Raw genomic sequence first — 21,054 nt, forward strand, 5'->3', positions numbered from 1 at the left:
TCAGGAACCAATGGAAAAAATACATACAACTGAATGATATAATTTTACAGATTCGGATTTTATTTTTAGATTGAGAAAAACTGAACTCTATGAAGTGCAGATAGCATCCACGATTTAGAGAAATAGACCCTTGCATAAGGCAATATTAGAGATTGGATGGGTTGTAGTCACAGCCACTGGACACTTCACAGCAGCAAGGAAATTAAGGCAGGGAGTTTGCTATTTTTGTCCAGATACATATATCTTTTCTAATAGCTTTAAAGGAAAGAAAGTTTTTATTCAGAAAACTTTGCAAAATATTTTGTTCTTTCCATTTCAGTCATTCAGAACTGAAGTGAAAACCAAAGCTTCCAGAGAGTTGGAGATTCAATAAAACTGTACTGACTCTGTGGTCATTTCCAGACATGAGAAATTTGTGGGCTGGGGCACAACATCCCAGTTCATGCAGAGATAGCATCACAAGTGTCCACCCAAAACAGGCTGCATGTCAGTAAGAGATGGTTCCTGCAGCCTGCTGGATCCTGGAGATCTGGAGAATATGAAAGCTACACAGTGAACTGAGGTCTAAACACAGCATTTGGTCAGCCTGCATCCAGGAGGGCCCTAGTCTATGGCAGACCTTACAGGGCAAAATTCTTCATAATCTAGTGCATTTTCTACCCTATCAACAAAAACATGCAGGAGACTGACTTCTGTGGTAGCACATCTTGAATGACAGCCAACCCTCTCATTTCTGTAGTGATGCTAACTCTCAGCAACATGTAGCCAAGCAGTTTGTACCAATAAACATGCTGTGATGGGCAAGGGTATCCAGGCCGTACTAGCAAAGGAGCAGTTTCTGTAAATAGCTTTTTTTTCAGTCCTTTCCATTCTATGTTTCTTAGCTTACACTAGAAATAGGCGATCAATGCTTAGATTTTTTTTGTGTCCTATTATACCAATTATATAAGCTGACCTACTAACATATACATTTCTCACAGCATTTTACAACATTTGCTATGCCACTGCACAAGGAACATTGTTGAGGATCACAGGTATTCAGCAACTGGTAACATAAAAGAGAAAAACGTTGCTGGGATTGCTGGAGATAATGTAGTCATGATGGGAAAATCAACTAAGCTGTGACATAATTCTACCTGAAATAATCTTTTCTTATTTCTGCTCCTTGTGTCATTTTTGAAATTCTCACTAGTGTTGGAATAAGATTTTCACATTAATCCATACATTAAAAAAAAAAAAAAATTAGGAAAAATCCAAAGAAACAAAGAAACAAAACCTGTAATTAAGAAGAAAGAGGGGAAATCAAGGGACTCGAATTCTTATTTAGATTCTATCTCTGCTTTGGGGAAATTACGTACCATCTTTTGAAGACACAGAACAACTTTGATAAGGCAACACCACTGTATTAGTATCCCACATCATTTTCCACTGGGCTATTTAGGAAATTTCTGGGAATACAGACAAATGCTGTTATATTTCATTTTTAAAGCATTGGTTGCATGTTGTAACATTTACTGAGGGTTTTTTCAGAGCAAAGCTGCAAGTTATTAATCTGTTGATATTTTTAAAGAAGTTTTGTGTTGTGGGGACTGCTCTGCAGGAAACATGATTTATCCTTTGGCTGCATGAATTCTGCTCTGCTGGATACACACAGGGATGGGAGGGGACCTACAGTGTTTGCTTCAGCAGACACATTAATTCTTCGCAACCATATTGCTGTACTAATGGTTTGTAAATGAAATTTAGGAACTATATGAGAGAAATTATTAGTCTATGTGAAGAAAGCTGCTAGAAAATGGTAATCCTGACAGACTTCTGAGGTAGCTCATAGGGAATCAGAAAATATATTTGTGAGACATATTATCTTGAATGTTTAAAGTTACAAGCATGAATACTGTCCAAATTGACAGATTGTCCAGGGAAGTGAAACAAATTTCCCGTGACAGGCTAAAAGATAATAACTTGTTTACAGAAATTTAGAAGTTTATATTGAATGAATTGCCAGATTAATAAGAAATAAATCAGACAAGAATTATTATGGTATGATGGATGCCTTCTGTAGGGCATAAGCACCATCATCTGGAAAAGTGCTGTCTTCAGGGTTTATGAGAACTTGAGCAGAACCATCTACAGATAGGTTTTATACCACAGTCAGCATGCCTAGCAGCCAGGAACACACAAAGCTTTACAACTGGAAGGTTTCTCAGTATGTCCCCAGACACTGGACATGGTAGTAAATCCCTGGATAAATGAATTTGCAAGTGGCACCAATTTTTATCATTTTCATAACTTTTCCTGAGGTGTTAAGTTCTCATAGCTGCTGCAGATAACTTCTGGTCTGCTATTCTGTCAACCCATTTACTGAAATGGGTTTATATTACTGAAATTTTATGCCATGTGTTGTGACTCTCATTGTTAGAAAGATTAAGGTCTGATAACTGATTACTGTGCCTACTGGGGAAAAAAAAAAAAAAAAAAAACAACAAAAAACAGGTGGTCAGATAAGCCATTATCTATAAACTCTCTAAAAATCTGACCAGTGGGACTCTACCACAAAACCTGAATTTTTGGGGTATATTTATATTATGCTGCAGGAATTTCTGATTTTTAAACAAAATAAACTAAAAAATACACAAAAGTTTATCTTCTGAGACCTGACAAAAGGAGACACAAGCAAGAAGAAGTATTGTTCCTTCCAAAAGCTGAGAATCATTCTCCTTCTGCTGCTCTTCAACTCTGTAGCAGCCTTATGGTGTGACAACCTTGGCACTTCTGCAGTAAATTTCTGGCTCCTATTGCACATAATGATAGAATAATAGGATTGTATATGTTGGAAAAGACTTCTAAGAGCATCAAGTCCAGCTGCTAACCCAACACTACCAAACCGTCCTCTAAACCATGTCACCAAGTGCCACATCTCATGTCTTTTAAATACCTCCAGGGATGATGGGTTCTCAGTTCCCTGGGCAGCCTGTTCCAATGCCTGATAATATCTTCCATGATGACTTGCAGCCTGGGGCTGTTTCCTTGTCCTAGGAATACAGGAATATAGAGGCAAGGGATCTTGAATTATTACATAGATGTAATTGAAGATATAGGAAATATCCACAACATTGAAGTTTCAAGGATCAAAGTCGGATATTTTGCCTTCCTGACATTCGTACAATTTACAGTCAAGAGAGGATTCAGTCTTCCAGATTAGCATCCAAAGTTTAACTCAGTGAATTGCTCTGATAAATCCCATCCCTCTTCACCAGTAGGATGTAGCTCAGGGAGAAAAACCAACTGAATTACCTGGCTAAGTTGGTAACACAGACGTAGATGAACGTGCCTTTAGCCATCAGTGTTGGATAAAAACAGGCAACTGTTCGAGCCTCCCAAAAAAAGCCAGGTCTTGAAGGTATCTAGCAATGGTGATACCACAGCTACCCTGTACCCTGCAGAAAAGATACACCCACTGGGGGGAATGAACAAACTGTCTATAGATTATTTAAAGAAATGTCAGTTATTGTTTTGAAGCAATTGTCCTATCTGCTTTGCAGTGCAGAAGCAAATTAAAAGCCAAAAATCAAAAGCAGTGACACCAGTAAAGAAATGCTTAAAGAGATTTTTGTGTGAAGATTTACAATGAAGATGAGACTTTATCGAAAAAACAATGAACAGGTGAACATCCAAGGAAGGTACCTGTGAGGAAGAGAGAAAAATCTGTGGGATTCTTTTCAGTCTGTGAACACTCATGAAGTTAACTAAACTTCTAAAGCTAGAATATCCTAATAGCTGTATATCTTAAAGTCAGCATCCTGATTTGGCAGAATCACAGATTCTTACAATAAATCTTGAGTTGATGATAAATTATTGCCTCCAGGCAATGTATGTGCTGAAGATGTTATAGGAAAAAGGAGTGTGGGAAAAACAATTTAGTATATACATTTTATTGAGATCCTACTTTCTTCATTGTTTTGGTTATAAGAATCCCTAAGCATGTGATGGTATAATACCTCTAAGCAGAAACGTTGTTTTCAGCAGGACATATGATTCAGCACTGTACTTGAACAATGTCTTTTTCTAATTTGAGCTTAAATGTAATAGCTGAGAACACTCCTGTCCTTTCTGTATTTCAAATAACTTCTCATTTTCTTATAGCCTCATTATGAGAAAGTTAGAGGCATTTGCTAAACTGCTTTTTCTAAAATACTTAGAGAAAGCCTAAAGAAGGCTTTCAATGTAATGTCTCTGAAATATAACCTCACTCTTTATGATGTTAAAGCAGAGATAATAATATGCCTTGCCTTAAAAAGTGACTTTACTTACTATTGTGAATTTGCACAAATGGTTTGAATATTTTTATATGTGCTTAGTTCTACAATATTCAGAATTACTGGCTGACAAAACATATAGGTAAACCTAAAATACATACAATGGCAAAGACAGGAGTGGGTTTTTTTTGGATTTATCTTGATTTATTGAGATTCTGGGACATTCTGTATTTGGAGATTTTCAGAAAGACATCATTACTTTTAAAATGACTTGATATTGTAATTGTATTTTGGAGGACCCTGACCAATGCAGCATCTACAGACACTTCCTAGCAATGGAGAGCCGGAAAGGCCTTAAAGAAGAGGGTGAGATGAGGTTAAAAAAAATTCCTTTTTGGAAAAAAACAGATTTTTGAAATGAAAAGACTAATCTAACATGTTAGTTTTGATGTCACTGTAATAAAATACATATCTAAAAAAGATATAAAATTAAATATTTAATTAATGCAGGTTCTTTTACATTGCTAGAATAGAACCATCAATGCTCACTTCCTCTCACTGTTTACTGAGCTACGAGAAACTTGCCCTGCTTTGTCATGGCTTATTTCTGCCTGTAGACACATCTCCATGGATATATCTGCATTAGCTGCTGTGAGAAGGTACAGACTGTTTCAGGCTTTGGACTGAGGGAACCAAGAGATGTGAAGTCAATGCAAAACTATAAATTATGAATTCATTGTGAGTAATAGAACAATATCTTTTATTTGTGCTTAGGGGAGTCTGCAAAGCCAGAACTACTGCCTGGTGCTCAAAATATCCAATTCATAGATTTTGCAGTACTGAATAGAATCCTGTTTTCTGTGTTCCTGGGGAGCAGGGTTATAAAGGCTACAGTTAATACAGAGGCCCTTGATTTGGATCTTGAAGGCAAGATCATTTTATAATTTTTTTTTTCAGAGTGTAAAGCTTCATGCAGTCACTAAACATGCATTAGCTCATAGTTTTTAAGCTGTTGTCTTAAATGATGACAGTGAACAACATTCATTACAGTTCACAGAGGAGTTTCACATAAAGGTGTTCAGGCAGATTTATTCTTCACTCATTGAAACTTGAAATAAACCATATCAAGTACGCAGAAAGCAATATATTGTGTCTTCATGGCTAAAGGTCACTGGTTTGCCTCCGTTAAGACATGTGAAGCAATCCTAACAAAGTTGTCATATTTTCAAGCCATATTTACTGGACCTAATCTTCTTTGACCCATGTCACTGCTGCTGAAATAAACAAGGGCATGGTTGTCAAGGACTTTTAATTTCCACTGACAGCTGTCAAAGAGTCTTTCTTAGACACCAGTCATATTTTAGATAAGAAAATAGAGTTTCAGACTTCATGCTGTCCACAGAACATGAGAAGTTGTGATTGAAGATGCTCTCATTTCCTGAGTTTAATTTGAAAACATAAGTGGTAAATTGGATTTTATGGTTCAAATAAGATAGAAACAGATAACAATAACTTCCAGTTTATTTATTGGTTTTATCTATTGGTATTTATTTTATAAAGTAACTGAAACATTGTTCTAGCTCAAAGCAGTGAGATTGGACTTTTTTATACTGTGAATCTCCTATGCACTTTTAAGAAGGAGCAATGAACTACACAAAATCAAAGCCAAGACTGTCGAACATCACTCAGGCTGATAGGACCACCCCAAGGCAATGATTAATGGTGCATGGAAATAAAGTGACAGATGACCACTAACTTTGAAGGGTTTTGCTTTATGGTTCTAAAAATGTTTCCATGAACAACAGGGAAGATGCATGATGCAGGATTTTGCTACAGGCTCAAAGACTGGTGAATGAAACTAGAGAAAGTACGACACTTTCAATTATGTTTCTCTTCAGTTTATTCTGTTTCTAAACTTAATAAGAAAATTTTGGATGTGGAGCCATCTGCAAATAAGAACTGGAAAAAAAAAAAAGGAAAAATCAAGTGAGTTAATACAAAGCAGACTTTTGAGATTTTTGAAATTGATTTTTTTATGCTCATCCCTCACCTTCTGCCCCTTGCAATTCATATTTCTGCCTTGTAGTCTACAGTATAATTCCATGATTTGCAAAGGAATTACTTGTTTCTGAAGGAGTCCACAGATGCATCATAGAGGCAAAGATTTAGCAAATGCTGGAGGAAGACAAATGGAACAGACCTGAAGGAAGATTGAACACAATTTCTTTTTACAGCTCAGAGTTAATTGGTCTGGGAGAAGAGAAGGCAGAGTTATCCAAAGACTAAATGTTTCTCAAAGCACATTTTGCAAAAAAAATTTCTCCTTTCTACAGAAGATTTCTTGGCTATGGCTTCAAAGACCTTATACTGGAGTGGGCATATCTTCACATCTACATTAATTCCACAGCTCAGTTCTTCCCTTTACATTTGACAGACAAAGAACCTCTGAGCCTAAAACTGACCTGTGGAAACCCAGGTCCCAGAAGAATCACTCAGAAGACACATTGCCAAGACTAGAATAAAAAGAGGGAGAACTCCTGACAGGCATGCCTTATATATATCATTTCTAAGCCATTCTACTGGTGGACCAAGATGAGAATTTGCAGATATGCAACAGAAAGGATGTATGTATTTGAAATGCAAGCTACAAATCCATCTTTAAAAGCAAAATTATTCTTTAACATGAGTGATATAGAGTAAAATAAAACTTCTAAAGAAAAATATAGAGGATATATATTTTAGCTGCAATATTGACTAAAACTACAATAAGAAAATTAAAGTTTATGTAGTGTCTGTTTTCCCAGAACCTGTAAAAACACTGTTATATTTACTGTAGAAAATAATGACAAAGATACTTAACAAGCATTGTTGGGTTTTTTTAAAATCAAGAATATAGTTTTAGATGTAAAAAGCACTGTTGTAATTCTAGAAATTCTCATATTGTTTTGGTTTTTTTTTTTTTTCCTGAGGATGTAGTGCATAATCTTTGGCTACTAGACACATAAGTCTTTTGGAAAGTATTTATTGTTCATGTATAATTGGTTTGTTGTTTGATTTTTTTCCAAAAATTGAATTTATTAAGCCATTTTCTAGACCAAAACAGTAAAAAAAGGATTTGATATCATGCTGCCACAATACACTTTAGCAAACTCCATTTTTGCTGTGCTCAATGAGGAATGCATTTGCCTACAAAGCTGATCTGTTCCCTCTGGACAAAGATGAACTTCTCCTCTTTATTTTCACAGGGCTGATTGAAGTATGTTCACTCAGTAGGTGTTGCTGAAATTTAGCTGTTAAGTGCACATATGTACTCAGACACCCAAAGCCTACAGCACACTTAGCATTGATAAAACTATGAATGACGGACACTTCTTTGCAACCTAGATTAGCTCATGCCCATGGGAAAATGCCAGTAACCCAAAAGTTCTTGTTTGCTTATCTTTTTGTGGTTTTCTGTTTTGTTTTGTTCTGTCTACCTGTTTCACTAGGATATCCTGATCTATTATAGGTTTTGATCCCTTCTAATTGACATATTGCCACAAGTTGGAAGAAAAAAAGATGGCCTTTAGATCCTAAACTGTGATATTTTCAGTAGCTTTACTATTATTAGATGGCAAGCCTTGTGCTTGGTAAGCAGATCACATCCCATTTTTGGTTCTTTCTGTCATTTTAGTGGAAAAATTTGGAGTAGAATTTCTCAGAAGGAGCAAAAAAGACCCTTTAAAATACAACTTTAAGAATAGCTCTAGAAATTTGAAAGTATAATTCTCAGTGAGAACAGTACATTTATATTAAATGACTGGCTATGTCCATATACATATATATATGACAATGAAGGTTTCTATATTCAAAAACATTAAGCTGTTTTTCAGATTAATGAGGTCAAATGTATATTCTGCATATACCTCAAGTTGCTTTGACATTGTTATTTTCCAGGTAGTTAGGCTGAAAATAACATAATAAGCCTCTTACCCCTATTTGTGCATATTTCAGAACAATGGGCAAGCAAGAACATACTTTATTATTTTGCAACAATCATGCTGAATTAATATCACGCTGTGTAGCGCTCAGTATAGCACTCTGAGGCAATGAAAGGTCAGGAGTGCTCTTTAAGTCCTCACAGAAGTTTAGGAGCTGGTGATGAATAAGCCAGCAAAGGAAAAGGGTATTGGTATGCACTACTATACCCAGGAGGTGTTTGGTATGCATTAAGCTACAAAAGTGTATCAGTCTCAACAGATTCCAAACAGATCTCTTTCTTTGCAACACAGGCAGCCACCTGCAACTACACTATTGGAAAGTGCAAGAGATATACCATTTTATACCATTATGATAATGTCTTACAGAGTCAGATTGTGAAGACAGAAAAATTAGTTTGGGAAAAACACAGTATATTAAGGGATGCAAACTCAATCATCCTGATTATGAGAACTACTTTTCATACAGCATCATTCTACTGTTGCAGTAATTCTGTGGCAACATAACCGAAGAACAATTGTAATTCTGCTAAAAGTATATTAAAAGAATACTATTGTATCCATCAAGTCAGGTCCTCAAGTATCTGTTGCACTGCTATAAATTTCATCTCTTTGCACGTGTGAAAATGGGTTTAGTTTATGTAATTTCAACTCCTATTCTCTAGAAGTCCTGCCTTTATTCATGTGCAGGTTAGATGGTTCTCAGATAACACAAGGACCTAAGTAACAAAAGATAACTTTCAAACTGGCCTTGCTTTCAGCAGGAGATTAGACTACATGATGCCATAAGATTCCTTCCAATTTATATTATTGCATCATTTTTTGCAGTAGTTTTTCTCCATTCATATTGCTGATTATATAAACCTGGATTTTATTATAAAGTAACAAAAATTCCACTTAGAATAAATATACTTTCTAAAATAACACCATCCTCAATCCATTTAATGAAATGGGAGAATAAAAATAGAAATATATCCAAGATGAAACAGGATATATGAAGGAAAATGAAGGAAAGTCTTAGTGTAGTATTGTACCTACCATTTCAACCATGCTGAGCTTCAGTACTTTTTAAAATTGCCATATAACCATTTCTGGTTTTAAAAGCTGAAGTAACTGAATAGATTCAGGATTCTCCTTTTGGAAGATAACAGCATACCTTTAGAGATCTTAAGCAATGGTCAAAGCTTCCAGTTCAGTATGTCAGGAAGCTCCATTTTCCTCCTTTCACTTATTTTCTAGCAGCTGCAATCCTAAATCACTATATTCCCCAAGCCCAGCTAAAGCAAATCTTAAACTCTGATTTAAGACACATTTCAGCTAGATAAAAGAATCAAGAGTGAGTCATCAGATTTCTATTGATAAGAGTCAAATTACAAATGTTAAAAAGTGTTAAGTGAGAGAATGTGCCAAAAAATTCAGCTTCCAAGTCTGTTTCCAACACCTTCCTTTATAGAATTTTTTGCATTTTTATTAGTTCTTTTTACAAAAACTTGAAAAATTAGTTCAGAATGAACATCATCATGTTAATGGTGATGATGGTATGATGATATTATCTACATTTGTCTCATGGTGTGTGTGAGGGGTGGTTTTTATTATCATTATCGTTATCGTTATTGTTATTGTTATTTTTCAGAAAAATATTCTTTCTAGTTATTACCATAGCCCTATTGTGAAAAGTCAGCTACCACTGGAATTTCATTTTTCAAGGCTCTGTGAAGGCATATAATGGCAGGCAGGCTTAATCTCATGGGCTCCACCAATGGGAAAGCACTGTCCTGTTGAAATGTGCTGCATGAATGCCAAGATCATGTTTCCATGGAACAAAGTTACCCCATATACTTTAACACTTGGATCTGAGCTTTTGACTTCATACTAAAGATTAGTAGCCTAACTGAAATTATTTACTTTTTTTTTTTTTTTTTAATAATAGATGATTCTGTTCAAAGTCCTCAGAGCAATGAGATGGGACTCTTGCATTGGCTTCATTGATGTTTTATAGCATGGTGTTGAAGGTGTGGTTCATTACTTCCTCATGCTAGGAAAACATACTGAACATTTCAGTATCCACTTCCTTGTGGGTTAGAGCTGGAGGACTCCTGTGTGAAGGGAGCCAAACACAGTGTACTCCTCATGCAGACTGTTTAACTGGAGAGGCTCTTTGGATGACTGTCTGTCTGTCTTTGTGGAATGAACACACTGGCTTGCTCCAGAGGCAACCCCGGCAGCCAAACAGAAGCAGGGTATTCAGAGGAAAAAGTATCTGCAACAAGGCTGCAAGAGAAAGCAGCAACTCATCTGTCAAGATCCAGCAGTTGAATACATTTGTTCTAGAAGTGTAAACAGCAGTGACTGTGAGATCCTTGATCCTGAGCTTTGCTAATTACAGAAACATTTAAACCAAGTAAGTATTAAGCAAGAAAGTATTTAAACAAGAAAGTATTTTAGAGTTTTCCACTGATTTAGCAAGGTCTAACTCGGGTCTAACTGTGCACTGAAAGCCTAATTTTACCATCACATAATTACTTAGCCAGTAAATAAGATTCACCAGGGTATACAAGTACATGCAGAATATTGTTTTTTAAAACAATGAATCCTAAGTAAAACATTACTTCCCCTCCAGAAATGTTGATAAATGTTTTGTAAGAGAGACACAAATGTTTTTCTAACTCTTTTTTGTGTGGGCAATATGAGAAATACTGATACCATGCTAAAAACAGCTATAGAGGAATTAATAAGCGTTACCTCTTCTACAATATGTTGATATTTTAAATAGTTTCTTGTGTGACAAAAGTCTGCTCTAGTTTCCCTTTAATCATGGCATCCAAATCTACTCTTTAATTTGCACAAACCTGACAGTTAGTCTAGTAAGCAGATGAAATTTACTTGCTGATTTACCCTTTGACTTGTTACCTTAACTATTTAGCTACATTTTTATCAAGAATTTACCTGTATACTCACCCTGCCTTCACAAGAAAAGCATTAACTATTTTTGGCTATAAGGGTTCCCTATATATAGAGGATCCTCCATCAGTGCAAATATACCTTCCTCTCTGAAAGTTTCTCATTTCCTCAAAATGTGCCTAATGTTCTTCACCATTAACCCAAAGAATCCATAGATGTTAATGTCTCACCTTGTACTATTGCCATTAGGTATGAATTTGTATCCAAGACACTTCTGCTTGTGATTCATAATATAAGAATAATCTTGGCAGCTTGCAAATGAGCAAAGAGGTCTGTGTTCAAAAGGTTAGTAGAAACTTAAGGGAACATGTGGTACTAGAACAGGACAAATACAAAAGCCTTAGAGCCATATTTATGTGAAGATTGTGGACCTTTATCTTTTAAATTACTGATATCATTGATATTGATGATCTATGATTCTATGATATACACTGTACTAATACACACATCAAAGAGTTTTAAAATAATTACATAATTAGAAACACAAATTATAATTCTATCTAAATATGTACACTAATAAAGTTTTGTGGATTACTCAAGGAATACTCAAGAAATACACAACGAATGCTACAAGGTTGTTTTTGTAAAAAGTTCCTGACCACAAACATGTAGAAAAAGAGGCAGTGGATCAGGAGCATACATTTACGCTTCCAGAATTAGTTTAATCTTTGTTTTTTTAAATCAGGTGCAATTTTCAAGTGAGACTGACTGGTCCTGTTTCGAAAAGGATCTGGTATAGTCTAGGCTAGGCTAGATTAGACTAGATGAAGACAACACAGAGTATAATCTCAGAATACTCATTAGATGTACAGTATTTAAAGTAAGAAGGAATTTCAGAAATCACTTTCACATGCCAGCAGAGGACAATTTTTACAGGCACCTCTGTAATGAGACAAGCATCTAAACTGCCAGTAATGAAATTTTCCAGTAGCAGTCATGGACGCAAAGACATGAGGGGACGCAGATTTCTAAAGGAAGACAACTGGATTATGGTAGCAACTACCATTAATTACTATTTGAATGCAACAATAAAAATCTAAACTAAATCTGATGAGTGATATTATCAGTGATTCAGCTATAAATAGCCAATGATTATTATTCTAGTTAATATATTAAGATGAGCTATCAGCTATGTATTATCTATGACTGGCAAATATAAACAATCATAAGCAAGTAAATGGGTTAAAAGTTTAGGGATCACAGAACTAAATGAAATTTAAATTTTACAGAATGATCAACCTTTGGGTCTCAGACGGATATTCATGAGCAATCCTATGCTCCTGGTTTTGGACCAGCTTCATGCTGCCCAGAATTTTTCCTCATTTCACTTTTATGCCATGTTTAATCTGCTGATGCAACAGTTGCTCTTGACTGACACCAGTAATAAGTCAAAAGGAATTAGTCCTTCCATCCACAATTAGCAATGCAAAATAAGCACCGAGAGTAGTAAATAAAGTTTCATAAATATTTGCCAATAATTAATTTTCAAAACTCTTCCATTTTTGTTTCATTTTTTCTAACCAAGATGCCAGTCATCTTCAAGTGAGCAGTCATCTGGCTCTAATTCCCCTCAGGGAATTTGGAAACAATAAACTCCTGTCTCGTACAGGAACACAGGAAGGGAACTACCTCTCTATAAAGTCTATTGGCTACTATCCTCTTTCCAGGTCTTTTCCTATTTTCAGAAAATTTCCAGGGCATTTTAAGACTGAATAATTTCATTTTCTATGTTATCTGCTTCCCCTCCCTCTCCCCTATATTTCTCACCAACCCCCAAATGGATGTTTATACTTTTACTTTTTAAATAATAGTAATAAAACATTAAAGTATTTCTAGAAGTAGAAGTACTTCTAGAAGTAGAGCCTTCCCCAACCCAACCACCAAAAAAGAAAAGCCAAAGCAAAGCAAAAATCAACTGTCCAAAGGTTTTACTGTTTGTGGAAGAAATTTAGCATGAGTTTCATGTCCCTCTGAGAATACATCAGAGAGACATACATGGCAATTTTATAAAGGTCTAAGTTGAAAAGCTTATTTATTTATGCTCAACCTTCCTCCAGAAATAAAAACAGAATGAATTGTGAAAGAAAGGGAAAAAAAAAAAAAAGGAAAAAAGAAAAAAGTAAAAAGTAAAAAGGCATAATACTGAAAAAGCCCCAGCTATTCCAAGAGTATTTAAGTGGAAAGACTATCCTTAGACCTGTTGGCCTCGTAACAAAGTGAATTTGTTATGATTTCAGAAATACACTTTGTTATAAAATACACAAAGCCTTTCTGCCTCCTCCTCTCCCATTCCCCAAAGGAAGATCGTAACTGTAGCTCTTTGTGTGATGCTTCAGAGATTTGCACAGCAATTTAATTCCTTCCTTGGTCTAGTCAGGAAAATCCTTACACACATTTTATTGAAGGATGCATAGAGGAAAAGGAGACTGAGAAAAATAAAAAGAATTGTTGAAGGGAAAAGGGAACAATAATTAGATTATTATTCTAGAAAAATTAAAAAATAATTTAAAAAAAAAAAGACACTATGCCTAAGAATCCAGGGAGAGGAAAAGTTTCCTGTTCTTACCATTGAATAAAGACCCCTGGTAGAAAGCTAATTTAGGCCTCCTAGTATTTGAGCACAAACAGTAATTACTATTCTCACTTCCCATTAGAAAAAACTGCCACCAAACACGGAGGAGACCACATTAATTTACTTTTGGTGGTGTTTGTACACAGTCCACATCCAGTGCTTAGAACCTTTCTTAGTAAGCAATGGATGATATTGTGCAGGAGTCAGTTTCTTCCAGTTCTGTGGTTTTATGCCACTTGCTAGTAAACTGCCTGTTATGCAGCTGAATCCTACATATGCAAAAATATCCTAGCTTGAATCAGCCTAAACAGCTGAACCAAGATTAATATTTCAAAACCAGACAGGAACACAAAGTAATTTTGAGTTATAATTAACTAGTGGTCAAAGTCCATTAATGTCCAAAATTTTGTACGATCCATGAGAAGTGATTCTAAGGAAATATTCCAAGAAAGATAACACATTAATATTGCATATTTTTATGATGCATTTGTTTCTAGGAGAGGTCTGTCTTGTTTTGGCATTTGGGGAAAACAGTAAAATATATAATTTAACCTGGTCTTTCTGTAAATGTGAACATAAAAGATTGTCAAACAAGAACTAGAAAAGTCAATTTTTGTGCAACAGAATGATGTTTAATAGGTATGAAAATGACCTCTATAATCTACTACGTTTGTCTGGTTTATTTTTTAAGTTTCCAAGTCAATAAGAGTAAAAATAATGTTTAGCTTATTAAAGGGGGAAACAACGTTTTTTGTGTATTTGTGCTCAGAGTCCTCAGAGGTTAATTAGAAAGAAGAAATAATTAAAACTACCTCTTTTTTTTTTTTTTCAGAATATCTTATTTTCTTTCCACCAAGAATTATTAGCAACGCATCCCAGGTTAGTTTCTTTAGAGTGCATCTGTGAATAAAAGAACTAAAACCACCAAAAATAATCTAAGGAAAACAGAACAGCTCACAGCTTGGGTGAAGTTATGAGCTTGAGTCTTTGAGTTTACTAAATGCAGAGCAGATCAGAATTTACAGAAAAGTTGAAGATTGCTATGAGGCTAAATACTTTCTGATCTCAGTTTCACTCCCTGCTACTTAAGAAAATATGTTTATTTTTATTATAAAAGCTTTTCAACAGTTGAAAGTTTCACAGGAAACTATAATCTTTCTATAGTTGGTCTTTCTACAGAACAGTTGAAATAATGTATCTTGGTAAATAAAAAAGGGCGCAACTTTTAAAAGAAAACACATCCAAGCAAAAACCAGAAGGCGGTCAAATCCTCCAGGTGTTGATACTGATGGCCTGTGGCCATACTTCTTTGAGTTATGATCTTAGAGTCTCCTAGGACAAGCAAGGTTAGGCTTGGTCAATACACAAACAGGATACCTACAAAGTAAATCTCGGTTCTGTAACTCATGGGGTCACAAATTCAGTAGCAAGAACTTTTCTTCTGCCTTGAGCATTTAATCACTCCTGCGGGCATTGTCACAGAGGTCATTCTAGTCCTAGAAGTTCTGCTTTCTGAACAGTTATAAAATTGCAGCCCTGACCACTTGAGGACATTAAGAAAACCATGTCACTTCCAAAAGAGAAAAGGCATTAACCTTCTCAGCCCATTCAAATTTCAACAGATATTAAATACTTTAGTCTTTGTTGTTTTACCGTATTTATATTTTTCATCAGCCCGACATTACAATAGTGCTCTCTTGAAATATTATCTGACTGAGTTTTTGATCTTAATTCTATGGTATTTCCGATGTCTAAAGTCCTTTGATACTCCTAGGAAACTGGAAACTTTTATCGTATCTGTCTTCAGGAATTATTTCCTTTCTGAGAATCACCAATGACAATACTTTGACTACTGAAGTCTTTTGTGACTGGCTTCCAAAAGGCCCAGAACAACTTTGTCAGATTTCCTTACACTAAGGCCTGGGTTTCCAGCCTGCTTTCAGATTGCCTATTACACTAGCCAATTTAGGCAGCAGAATTGCTGGGGTGTCCAAGTTCAAAGTAATGATAAGCAATTTGTCCATCTCCAGAAATAGAAAAAGTGTCCTGGTCTGAGCTCAAGGGTCATGTTCAGCTCACAAATATGATGCTAAGTGAAGTCAGAGAAACTATCAAGTCAGAAGTCACTGTTAGATAGTTATGGTTAAATAAGAGGACTCTTAGACTTACTATATGTTTTTATTATTATGAGGGACCATTATAGAGATTAGATTTCTTTGAGGCTTCCTTACAGTTTGTAACTATATACCGGGTATAAAAGATGAAGAGCAAGGGACCACACTTCAGAGATGTTATGCACAAATCCTTTCTTCTTTAAAAGTCTCTTATTTTGTATGAAAGTATTTTCTCTTAACAGCAGTCATTCCCACACTGCAATTGATTTTTTTCTGTAGAAATATAACTTTTCAGACCTGTGAGCTGTTTTTTCTTTACCAAATGATTTTCACATAATATTCTTGTAGAATCACAGGTTTAACTGTGAATTTTTCACATCAGAACATCAAGGGAATATGTGCCAAATGGCTCCTTATAATCAAGAAATATATCTACTGTTCCAGTTCTATATATTAGACCTGTTGCTCTATTAAAAAAGGGATCAGATAGTTTTTAGAGTATTTGTTCTTGACAATTCCATACTGATTGTGCTCTTCTTGTTTCTTGTTGCTTTCTTCCTTTTCTTTTCTTTTTCCCCCTAGTTTTTTTTTAGAATGACACTCCATTTCTGATGATTTATAGAAAATCCGATCATCTATTTACCAGCAGCTATGAAAAAAATTTGTCTTTATGAAGAGGTATTTTTTTATATTGTTGGGATAGAAAAATAATAGAGACACTACTGTCATTGTGTGATTTGCTGTACAATAAAATATTCTATAAATCAAGAAAATATATATGGGAACCGTGAAGGAATTGTCTACATTACAGGACACTGTTTTCAAAACATTGACTTAGAGATGTATTTTGGGTCATCGTTTCTTTGGCAGAAACACTCAAGAAATAGTATGATGTTTGAATTTATAAAAAGTAGCAAAATATAATCCCTGTGTTAGTTCCAAAAACACTGATAATAATTTCCTCTCTAAATTTGTCCATTTAGCCAGGATTTTGACTAGTAGATTTTTCACCTCTGCTGATTGTACATAAGATGTTCCAGTGTCTGGTTTTTGGGGTAATTTTTCTCTTTCTAAATGTGACAAAACGAATTTGAAAAAAGGACTCTATACTAGGGAGTAGTTTTAAAAAAAGTACAATGCAAGCTCGTTATAAAAGTGGTGTATGCACTCATCTCCCATCATTTAGTATTTTATAAATGAAATTATACTTAAAAATTCCTTTAACCTACTGTCTGTATGGATGAAGAAAAAGAGGACTAAACAGATGTATATGATAATAATTTTCACCATAGAATTTTTTAATCTATCAATTTTCCTGTCACCTTCTACTTTCCAGAATCCTTTGTACTACCTTCATTGGTCTGGAACTGTCTTTCTTTCTTTCTTTCTTCCTTTCTTCCTTTCTTCCTTTCTTCCTTTCTTCCTTTCTTCCTTTCTTCCTTTCTTCCTTTCTTCCTTTCTTCCTTTCTTCCTTTCTTCCTTTCTTCCTTCCTTTCTTCCTTTCTTCCTTTCTTCCTTTCTTCCTTTCTTTCTCTCTTTCCAATTAAATTTTTAAAATATACATAGGTAGAGGGTGATCCCTCTGACAGCTTTAGAAATTGGCTTGTGCTAGAGGCAGCACATCCACCCACTCTTTTGTGGCACTTAAAACTGACTTTTACCAGTGTTTGGCCACTTTCATTCTCTGTGATGGCCACCTCACCACAGAATTTTGCAGGCTGGAAAAAAAGCTCTAAGGCTCAGTCCAACCATTAACCCAGCACTGTGATATCCATCACTAAAACACATCCTCAAGTGTCACATTAACATGCCTTTTGAATACTTCCAGGAGCAGTGATTCCATCAGTTTCCTGGGCTTCTTGGGCAACATATTCCACTTCCACACCATAGAGAAGGTCTGCCAACACAGAACCAGCTGTGAGAAGTACAGAGAGAAACAGGGAAGAAGAGAGAGGCAGATGGAGGAAAGAGATACTGCCTTTACTAGCATCCCACAAAAAAAAAAAAAAAAAAAAAAAAGACTGAAATACATATTGTAGTGTTTAAAATTTCAAAATAGATTACGCTATACTAAAAAATCCAAAGACCTAGTAGAGGAAGTCTTAATGTTTCCCCAGCTTTCTAGATCCATTGAAAGTTTCAGTTTCCTACTTAATATTTCCAAAATTTATATGAGGTCTCACCTTTTTGTGCTGAAGTTTAACACTTTGATTTTAGCCTGAATTTAGAATAAAATAGCAGTACAGATATCAAGTTATTTATACAAGGCATTGTAGATCAAAAGGCTGAGTGCAAATTATAGTATTTCATAATAAAATAATTGACACAAGGAACCCCTTTTTTTTCATGATGTAAAAATAACCAAGTAAAAATAAAAAGGCCTTTTAATGCCACAATCCTGATAAAGCTCCATCTCTTATTTTGCACCTGTTTTATTTTCTTTATCTTCCCTAACTCGTTTTTTTTTTTTAAATCTGCACACACATACTTTTGATTAAGACATGTTGCTGGGAAATGTGTTGATCATCTTAATCATGAAGAGAAAAGCATGAAGAAGCCAGGAATTTTAGACTTGTTCTTGCATCTTTTGTTTTTGCACCTTTTGTTTTTGCAGCCCTTTCCATTTGGGACTGATGCTATCATTTTGTTTCTTGAAGTTGGGTTACACTGACATATTTTTAGAGGCTGGAGGAAGAGAAAGCTGGCTTTATGTAGTCCTGGTTTCTGAAGCTACGAGATCATCATATGCATTAGGAAGATTCTCAGTACATTAGTCAAAAACAAAACAAGTGTGACCAGTGTAATTTATGGCACACAGGCTAGATTTCTAAGAAATCAGATACTAATTTCTCTATTTTTCCTAATCCCTTTAGATTTGACTAATCCCTTAGGTTTAACATCCACATTTTGGATGGTGAAAATTGACTGAGATAAATCTCATTCAAAATATTTATCTCCACTAAGACAAATTCTTAGATGTGAGTTATTCTGACATAGCACTCTGAATTTAACACAGTTTCTTTGTCAAAAATATCTGAAAATCTTTCAGAATTTTAGTAGCAAACATTGATTTTTTTCTGAATATTTTCCTGTTCTCTAAATATGAAGCACATCTGAATTATTATTATTGTTATCTGAGAGATCAGAAAATTTCCAGACTAGATGAAAACTAAATATATCCTGCTCTTTCCAAAGACAGATAACCCAGATCCTGGTGTTCTCAACCATCAAGTGAAATGTGTCATTATTCCAAGAGTCAAAGAAGTAAGCAGAAATATTTATGGAGCAATACAGAGGTAAGTGGCAGAACAGGAAATCAGAATTTATAATTTTTTTACTTAAAGCAGAAACCTCAAAATGCAGAACCTGCGATGTCTGAACAATGAAAACTTCACAAGAAATCACAGAGAAGTCAGAGCCAGTACCTCCCAGTAGTAATGCTCCAGTACAAAATCAATTTGTCTTATTTGCAAGAGTTCACCCTCTCATGGCATTCAGGAACCTGCTATTTTTCTCATCCGCCAGGAACACACAATGAGTTACAGGTAAGCTGCTTTGGGTCACCTCTTCTGCAGTGCCAAGTACCCTCTGTACTGTTTTGTAACGAGCAGAACCTGACTAGAATACAAATATGGTATTTTCCATGCTTTCCGTGCAGTCTGGAAAACAACAACATGGTCCCCAAGCAGATTGGCAGACAAATGGCACCAGAACACTCTCTTGGCAATGTGTGTCTCTGTTAGGGCCCAAAACTCTTTGAGCAATTTCAGCTGTCAGATTGCAGCAGATGAGCCAACCATTATCCTGCTCAGCCCCACAGGCCTGATTAGCACCTGCACTGTCACTCTTCCATCTGCAAGGAGGTAACAAACCTGTTCAACAGCTGCATAGGTGACAGTAGACCCGGTGCTGTATCCCAGCATCCCGCTATTTTAGAGAGCAGCACTTAGCACAGCACAAATCTACTGAACTGCCTAATGCTTCTGTCTTTGGCAGTGACTTTCTGGTGTCTACAAGAATTTCCAAAGTGCTTCTTCCCCACAGGATTCAGTGACATAGGACAGGTTCTGCACCTAGTTCTGAATGGATTTGGAATGGAGACATTTGATGTGTACCTGACTTATGAACAGTACCAAGTTAAAGCATGCAAGACTAATTAACACCTACCATGTAATGATGATATGGCATATACCTTCTGAAAAACAGATTAATGTCTGCTCATGGTAATACAATGAACTCTGTAGACATAGGAACCAAACATAGTTAACAGAGTTAAGCAGCTTCACAGTTACAGCTACACTGAAAATAAGAAATGCCATAGGAGACCTGTCATTGTTGTATCTTTTTTTGGGTTGTGCTCATACCTTTTCATTGGCTGAAGACAGAATTCATTTTATCATCTTAAATTAGCTGCTTCAGAAAAATAGTGAAAACTTGGCATAGATTTTAATATAGTTCAAATAAATTATGACACTGTGCATAACTATCATAGTAACCTATACTATAGCAGTTGGGTTGTATTGACTGATTTGACATTTTTCTTAATAAAACACTCCACATATTTCTTACAAAACTCTACTTATGAAAATTATTTATTGACACACTGATAAAAGAATTTACAAAATGCATTAAAGATTTTTAATCTTTACAGAATATTGGTAAAGAAACAAAAAAACCTCTTCTGGGAGAACAGATTTTGTTTCTTTCATGGGAAATAATAAAAATAATTGGTGTTTTTGTCTGTGGGGTTTTTTTGGTTTTTGGTTGGTTTTTCTTGGTTCTAATTTCCTAACAATGACTATTTTTTGATTTATTTTGTGGTAATTTTAACATTGCTATTTTATTAATTTCTGAAATAGGTAACTCATTTTCCTTATGTTCATAGAGAATTGTTCTTCATGTTACTCTGAAAAACAGAATTAGTCTAGGAGGTGTAGGTAGTTTTCTTATATACTGCAGGCTCTGCTGTACATTAATATGGGATGCAAAATCTGCAGTATAATTAATACAGGATGCAAAATTTTTGGGCTCACACTAAGGAACACATAAATGGTTGATCAGAAAGTTTGTATTCCATAAGTGTTGGATTTAGAAATAAATTATTATATGATTTTCAGGTGAATAAGACTGCTTTCATGAAGAGCTAGCCTCTCACAGTGGAAATGTTTTTAAGA

The 21,054-nt window shown here is 35.2% G+C and overlaps 1 protein-coding gene across 33 annotated transcripts in view; it reads right to left on the reverse strand.

The window, feature by feature from the left end:
* TENM4 (teneurin transmembrane protein 4) overlaps positions 1–21,054 on the reverse strand; it is a 1,535,912-nt gene that overhangs the window by 1,293,180 nt on the left and 221,678 nt on the right. For 2 of the 33 annotated variants that reach the window (XM_072936960.1, XM_072936951.1), the window contains exon 4: positions 2,936–3,032. The exons of the other annotated variants lie outside the window; for them this stretch is intronic. The gene's annotated coding sequence lies outside the window, so the exon portion shown is untranslated. The remainder of the gene's footprint in view (positions 1–2,935; positions 3,033–21,054) is intronic. 33 annotated transcript variants of the gene reach the window in all.

The sequence above is a fragment of the Taeniopygia guttata genome, chromosome 1 (assembly GCF_048771995.1).
Source record: "Taeniopygia guttata chromosome 1, bTaeGut7.mat, whole genome shotgun sequence".
Taxonomy (NCBI): Eukaryota; Metazoa; Chordata; class Aves; order Passeriformes; family Estrildidae; genus Taeniopygia; species Taeniopygia guttata.